The 7,500-nt window shown below is 44.3% G+C and overlaps 1 protein-coding gene and 1 long non-coding RNA gene across 3 annotated transcripts in view; one reads left to right on the top strand and one right to left on the bottom strand.

Moving 5' to 3' along the window:
* The window catches only part of LOC125045511, an 18,790-nt gene extending 15,905 nt beyond the window's left edge, over window positions 1-2,885 (top strand). The window contains exons 2-3 of the long non-coding RNA XR_007116557.1: window positions 2,622-2,686; window positions 2,843-2,885. This is a non-coding gene — a long non-coding RNA (uncharacterized LOC125045511). The remainder of the gene's footprint in view (window positions 1-2,621; window positions 2,687-2,842) is intronic.
* LOC125045508 overlaps window positions 1-7,500 on the bottom strand; it is a 327,557-nt gene that overhangs the window by 42,693 nt on the left and 277,364 nt on the right. The gene's annotated exons all lie outside the window — the stretch shown is intronic.

Genomic DNA, 7,500 nt, shown 5'->3' with positions numbered 1-7,500 from the left:
CTGGGGGTGTGATCGCCCTCTCCCCTCTCCCTGAGTTGGCGGTTGTTGAGTTCTGTCAAATTATGAGGATCCTGCTGTATTTTCTGTTTATGCAAGGGCGAGTAGTGCATGCACAGCAGCGGGCTCCTGTGGACATTTTTGAGGAAAGGGGTGAGGTGGAGGAGGGAGGGAGGCGCGCGCGGGGCGGGTGGCCCTGTTTGTTTTGTTTGATCTGTCATGGTGGTGTTGCCGTTTTCGTGGTTTACTAATTTCAATTTCTTATTTTCTTGCTTATTTTCTTGATTTAATACCATTCTCATTTTCCCTTTATTTTTGTTTATAGCCATTATTTGCTTTCCATTTCGTTATTTTCCACGTTATATCACACTATTCACGAAAAACAAGAATCTTTCACTTTTTCTGTTTCTCACTAATTGGCAAGATCGAATTTGCCCGTTCGCTCACGCACTGATAACACTTGCTTCTTCCACTTGATTTAAAAAGTTCTGTCGCACTTTCTTGCTGTTTTCCATTATTATTCACTTTCTATACATATTTGTGTATTTTCATTGTATCCATCGAGGTGGACATTATCTCACACGTGTTTGAAGTGATTTTGGGAAATATCGCTCACGAAGATCCCTCCTAAATGAATAAAAAAAAAAAAACGCGGATGTTCCCCACGCACGTCCTCTCCCTCCAGTCCCTACTCTCTCTCTCTCTACATCTTATCTATACTCTCCTGATATCTCTCTCTTTATTATCTGTCTCTCTGTCTCTCCCTCTCTCCCTCCACCTCTCCCTCTTTTTTTACCAACTCATTTAGATTCTTTCTTTAACAATCTGTCTGTCTCCCCCCCCCCCCTCTCTCTCTCTCTCTCTCTCTCTCTCTCTCTCTCTCTCTCTCTCTCTCTCTCTCTCTCTCTCTCTCTCTCTCTCTCTCTCTCTCTCCTCCTACTCCTTCTATTCCTTATTCTCTCTCTCTCTGTCCCACCTCTTTCTCTCTGCATCCTCACTATCTCTCCCTATATTTTTCCCTTCTTTACCATCTCTGTCTGTTTACCTACCCCTTCTTCTTTTCTTCTTTTTCTCTCTCGTCTCTTTCTCTTTTTTCCATCTCCCTCTCTCCTTATAATCCTTCTTTCTCTCTCGCTCCTTCTCATTCTTTGTATCCTTCCTCCTCTAGCTCTTCATCTTCCTCCACCATCTCGCTCTCTTTTCTTCCTCATATTTCTTGTTCTCTCTCTCTCTATCTCTATTCCCCTCTTCCTCCCTCCCTCCTCGCTTTCTCTTCCTCTCTCTCTGCCATTCAAATTCTTTTTCTAACAATGTTTGTCTTCCCTTCCCCTATCTCTTTCTCTGTCTCATCCTACCTCGCCCTCTATCCCTCCACCTATTCCTCATCCTTTTTCTCTCCTTCTCTCTTATTCATATCCTTTCTCTAACAATCTGTCTGTCTTCCCTTCCCCCATCTCTTCATCTTCTTCTACAACTTTCCTATACTTTCTTTCTGCATCCTCACTAACTCTCCTGATATCTCTCTCTCTTCTTTACTCCCCTCTCTCCCTCCCCCTCTTTTTCTGCTCACTTACTCTCTCTCCTTCACACTCTGGTCTTCGTTTCCCTCCTCCACCTATTTCTCGTTCTCTCTCTATCTATCTCACTCTTTCTCCTCCTCATCCTATTCGTCTCCCTCAGTCTCATTCACATTCTTTTTCTAACGTCTGTTTTCCCTTCCCCCATCTCTCTCTTCCTCTGTCTCATCTTACCTCTTTCCTATACTTTCTTTTTGCATCCTCACCAACTCTCCTGAAATCTCTCTTTTTGTACCATCTCTCTCTCTGCCCCCCCCCCCTCTCTCTCTCTCTCTCTCTCTTCCTCCACCTTCTCATCCTTTTACACACACTCGCTTTCATTCTCATTTTCTATCTAACAATCTGTATGTCTCCTTTCTTACTTAATACCGCCCTCCTCCTCCTCTTGGTTTTCATTTCCCTCCTTCCCCTCTCCTTCCCTCCCCACTCTTCCTCTTCAACTCCCTCCACTTCCTCCTCCCTTTTCTCTCATTCAAATTCTTTCTCTAACAATCTGTATGTCTTTCCTTCCCTCATCTATCTATCCCTCCTCCTCTTGGTCTTCGTTTCCCTCCTCCTCCTCTCGCTCTCTCCTCGTCTTCTGTTTTTGGTTCTATGTATATCTTAGAGAATTTTAATAGAGATTCTGTTTGTTCCCCAGTTTAATGAAGTTAGTTTTTCCATTATATTTATACTGCTGAAAATACGTACGGTTAAGTTTTCTATGTGTCATACAAAAAAGCCAAGAATTGTATGACTGAGTATATTTAGGTTCTATATATTATATATTCTTATTAATGGCAATTGGTTTATCTTTTTATTTGAGACACATTAATTTACTTTTGTGAAATTTGTTTTCATTCTTTTAGCTTTTATAATTGTATTTCTATTTTATTGGAGGCTTCTGATCAATTTGTATAACTATTTGGTAGGGTTATATCATCTGCGTATATATATTTTTTTGACTTTTGATAATTTTAGGTCATTAAATAGAATTGGACTTTTTGGTGAATCTTGAGATATGACACTTTGTATTCTTTGTTTCCAATTTTTATTTCTATCTTTCAGAATATTGACTTGCTCCATCAGAATGCCTAAAAAAAAATTCAGAGAAGGTCCCTTTGAAGCAAGTGGTAAGACTTACTAATTCTATTTTGAATTAATAACTTGCCTATGAGTGACAATTTTTGAAATCTTTGCTCAACTAACTCATTTAGGTATTTCTTTTGTTCTCTTTCAAATCTTCTCTGAATTAACCGGTATCACAACATTTTTCTTAATATTTCCAGGTGAAGGAGATGCAAAAAAACTAAGAGGAACCAGGAGAAGGAAGTGAGTAATTCACCATTTCCATAAGTGAAGATTGACCCTCCAAAATGTGTACCTTTTATCTTTAACATAACCATCACATTTTACTTTCAAATTTATTTATTTTGACTTGAAATTTCAAATAAGAAAACGACAACAACAGCAAGAACAGCAACGACAGGAAGACCAACAACTGCAGCAACACCAATAATACCACCACCACTTGTGTTGATTATCGCCATCTCAATACAGCTTCTGCGCCGGATCGCTACCCCCTCCCGCACCTCCTCTCCTTCACACATGAACTCTCAGGTTGCACAATTTTCTCGAAGATTGACCTCATCAGAGCGTACCACCACATCCCCACCGCCGAAGAGGACATCCCGAAGACGGCTGTGACCACCCCCTTCGGCCTATACGAATTCCTACATATGCCGTTCGGCCTCCACAATGCAGCCCAGACCTACCAGCGCTTCATGGACGATGTCACCCGTGGACTACAAGGTGTCTTCGTCTACATCGATGACATCCTCATCACTAGCAGCAGTAGTGAGGAGCACAAACACCTCTTTGCCCTGTTTGACTGCCTACAGAAAGCCGGAATCATCATCAACCCTGGTAAGAGTCTCTTCGGAGTCCCCTCTCTTACTTTCTTAGGCCACACAATTACCGCCGATGGCATCACCCCGGCGCAGGTCAGCAGCATTAGGCAGTTCCCTGGACCGACAACCAAAAGACAGCTTCGGAAGTACCTCGGTATGAAAAACTTCTTCAGGAGGTTCATTCCCAAGTGTGCTCCTCTTCTGGCTCCCGTACAGGCCCTTCTCACCTCATCCCGGTCAGGCACATGGACCCCTGAGGGTACAGAAGCCTTCGAGACCAGCAAAGATGCCTTAGCCTCGGCGACGCTCCCCAGCCACCCGCAGCAGGGAGCGAGGTTTAACATCTCCATAGACGCCTCAGACACCGCCATGGGAGCCGTCCTGCAACAAGATCCAGGTAATGGTTGCCAGCCCCTGGCTTTCTTTTCAGACTTTTCAGATTCGCCATTGGCGAGTTTGCAGAAACCTTGTTAAGCCTTTCATTACAGATTCACTCAGTTCTTTCATTCCCTACCCTTATTAGCCACTCTTTCCATGTAGCATATACCTTAGAAAACAGCCCTTTTAATAATTTAAGTCCCAGAGCACTTCAAGCACAGTAATAGCTCTGGCATAGCTTCAGCGAATTATCTGGTATCGTCAAATCTCTTCCAGGATATCACCGCCGCCACCATTGCCAAGACTTTCATCAGCTCTGGAGGCAACTGATGATTCTTCTCGGCTCGAAGCGTATCCAGACCACGGCATACCATCCCAGTGCCAACAGCATGGTAGAGCGCCTACATCGCCAGTTGAAGTCCAGATATCGCCACGACCAGGTCAGCCCAGCTTCCGGACCCTTCAAGGCTGGCTGGCCGGATACGCGACCCTAAGACATCGTGTCGTATGTTCCCTTCACTGTATAGTACTCTTCCTTAAAAACAAATCAAGCCGTTATTACTACCATCACTGCCCAACCAGTCATAGCCATTGTTTAGAGGCATCTATATATAGCCTTTATACTCTGTCACTGTCTGTCTTACAATAGACACGGGAGCAGGAGGAAGCATTGGGGGGAAGAAATCATCAGTTACCTTGCTGGATTCGCCATTGGCGAGTTTGCAGAAACCTTGTTAAGCCTTTCATTACAGATTCACTCAGTTCTTTCATTCCCTACCTTTATTAGCCACTCTTTCCATGTAGCATATACCTTAGAAAACAGCCCTTTTAATAATTTAAGTCCCAGAGCTCTGGCATAGCTTCAGCGAATTATCTGGTATCATCAAATCTCTTCCAGGATATCACCGCCGCCACCATTGCCAAGACTTCCATCAGCTCTGGAGGCAACTGATGATTCTTCTCGGCTCGAAGCGTATCCAGACCACGGCATACCATCCCAGTGCCAACAGCATGGTAGAGCGCCTACATCGCCAGTTGAAGTCCAGATATCGCCACGACCAGGTCAGCCCAGCTTCCGGACCCTTCAAGGCTGGCTGGCCGGATACGCGACCCTAAGACATCGTGTCGTATGTTCCCTTCACTGTATAGTACTCTTCCTTAAAAACAAATCAAGCCGTTATTACTACCATCACTGCCCAACCAGTCATAGCCATTGTTTAGAGGCATCTATATATAGCCTTTATACTCTGTCACTGTCTGTCTTACAATAGACACGGGAGCAGGAGGAAGCATTGGGGGGAAGAAATCATCAGTTACCTTGCTGGATTCGCCATTGGCGAGTTTGCAGAAACCTTGTTAAGCCTTTCATTACAGATTCACTCAGTTCTTTCATTCCCTACCTTTATTAGCCACTCTTTCCATGTAGCATATACCTTAGAAAACAGCCCTTTTAATAATTTAAGTCCCAGAGCTCTGGCATAGCTTCAGCGAATTATCTGGTATCATCAAATCTCTTCCAGGATATCACCGCCGCCACCATTGCCAAGACTTCCATCAGCTCTGGAGGCAACTGATGATTCTTCTCGGCTCGAAGCGTATCCAGACCACGGCATACCATCCCAGTGCCAACAGCATGGTAGAGCGCCTACATCGCCAGTTGAAGTCCAGATATCGCCACGACCAGGTCAGCCCAGCTTCCAGACCCTTCAAGGCTGGCTGGCCGGATACGCGACCCTAAGACATCGTGTCGTATGTTCCCTTCACTGTATAGTACTCTTCCTTAAAAACAAATCAAGCCGTTATTACTACCATCACTGCCCAACCAGTCATAGCCATTGTTTAGAGGCATCTATATATAGCCTTTATACTCTGTCACTGTCTGTCTTACAATAGACACGGGAGCAGGAGGAAGCATTGGGGGGAAGAAATCATCAGTTACCTTGCTGGATTCGCCATTGGCGAGTTTGCAGAAACCTTGTTAAGCCTTTCATTACAGATTCACTCAGTTCTTTCATTCCCTACCTTTATTAGCCACTCTTTCCATGTAGCATATACCTTAGAAAACAGCCCTTTTAATAATTTAAGTCCCAGAGCTCTGGCATAGCTTCAGCGAATTATCTGGTATCATCAAATCTCTTCCAGGATATCACCGCCGCCACCATTGCCAAGACTTCCATCAGCTCTGGAGGCAACTGATGATTCTTCTCGGCTCGAAGCGTATCCAGACCACGGCATACCATCCCAGTGCCAACGGCATGGTAGAGCGCCTACATCGCCAGTTGAAGTCCAGCAATCGCCACGACCAAGTCAGCCCAGCCCAAGTTTTGGTCAGAATCTCCGTTCAAATATTCTTTAAATCCTTTCAGTTTCTTATCTCATTTTGAGGCTCAAATCAAAGTACCAGATTCCCGTTCTATGGCTGGACTAACCACAGTCTCACTATTCAGTGTAACACCCCGGCAACCGCAGCTTCCATTCTGATGCTGTGAGGTTTACCTTAATGCTGGTTATTATTGCAAGAATTTCTCGCTCAAAAATGCTACAGTTGTTTCCCATTGTAAGTTTTATCAAAATAGACAACAGTAAAGTGATTAAATCGCATTCTAATGATCGACTTGTCAGTGTCTACAAGAAAATGTTAGGGGTAGCTTGTTTAAAATAAATAAGGTGTATTTTTACGAGAAACGCATACAAGCTATGGTTTGGTCGTGTCTCCTTCGTCTTGTCGAGTTCCACTACCCAGCTTGCTACGAATGTAAACAAATTATCGACGATGCCTTATTCCCCGTCGTATTGGGTGACAGAAGTAGTCACAGACGAAACTAGAATGAACACTGTTAATAACGACAACGAATTTAACGAGGAGGAAATCTTTTCTAGCTTTAGTTGTGCATTAACACACACACACACACACACACACACACACACACACACACATGTATGTACCCCCCCCCCCCCCACACACACACATGCACACACACATGTATGTGCCCACACACACACGCTCGCACACACACCCACACACACACACACACAGTCAAACAGGGCAAAGAGGTGTTTGTGCTCCTCACTACTGCTGCTAGTGATGAGGATGTTATCGATGTAGACGAAGACACCTTGTAGTCCACGGGTAACATCGTCCATGAAGCGCTGGTAGGTCTGGGCTGCATTGTAGGAATTCGTATAGGCCGAAGGGGGTGGTCACAGCCGTCTTCGGGATGTCCTCTTCGGCGGTGGGGATGTGGTGGTACGCTCTGATGAGGTCAATCTTCGAGAAAATTGTGCAACCTGAGAGTTCATGTGTGAAGGAGAGGAGGTGCGGGAGGGGGTAGCGATCCGGCGCAGAAGCTGTATTGAGATGGCGATAATCAACACAAGTGGTGGTGGTATTATTGGTGTTGCTGCAGTTGTTGGTCTTCCTGTCGTTGCTGTTCTTGCTGTTGTTGTCGTTTTCTTATTTGAAATTTCAAGTCAAAATAAATAAATTTGAAAGTAAAATGTGATGGTTATGTTAAAGATAAAAGGTACACATTTTGGAGGGTCAATCTTCACTTATGGAAATGGTGAATTACTCACTTCCTTCTCCTGGTTCCTCTTAGTTTTTTTGCATCTCCTTCACCTGGAAATATTAAGAAAAATGTTGTGATACCGGTTAATTC

The sequence above is a fragment of the Penaeus chinensis genome, chromosome 37 (genome assembly GCF_019202785.1).
Source record: "Penaeus chinensis breed Huanghai No. 1 chromosome 37, ASM1920278v2, whole genome shotgun sequence".
Taxonomy (NCBI): Eukaryota; Metazoa; Arthropoda; class Malacostraca; order Decapoda; family Penaeidae; genus Penaeus; species Penaeus chinensis.
Note: the sequence above shows the minus strand (reverse complement) of the source record. Positions and strands in the feature narration are given on the sequence as shown.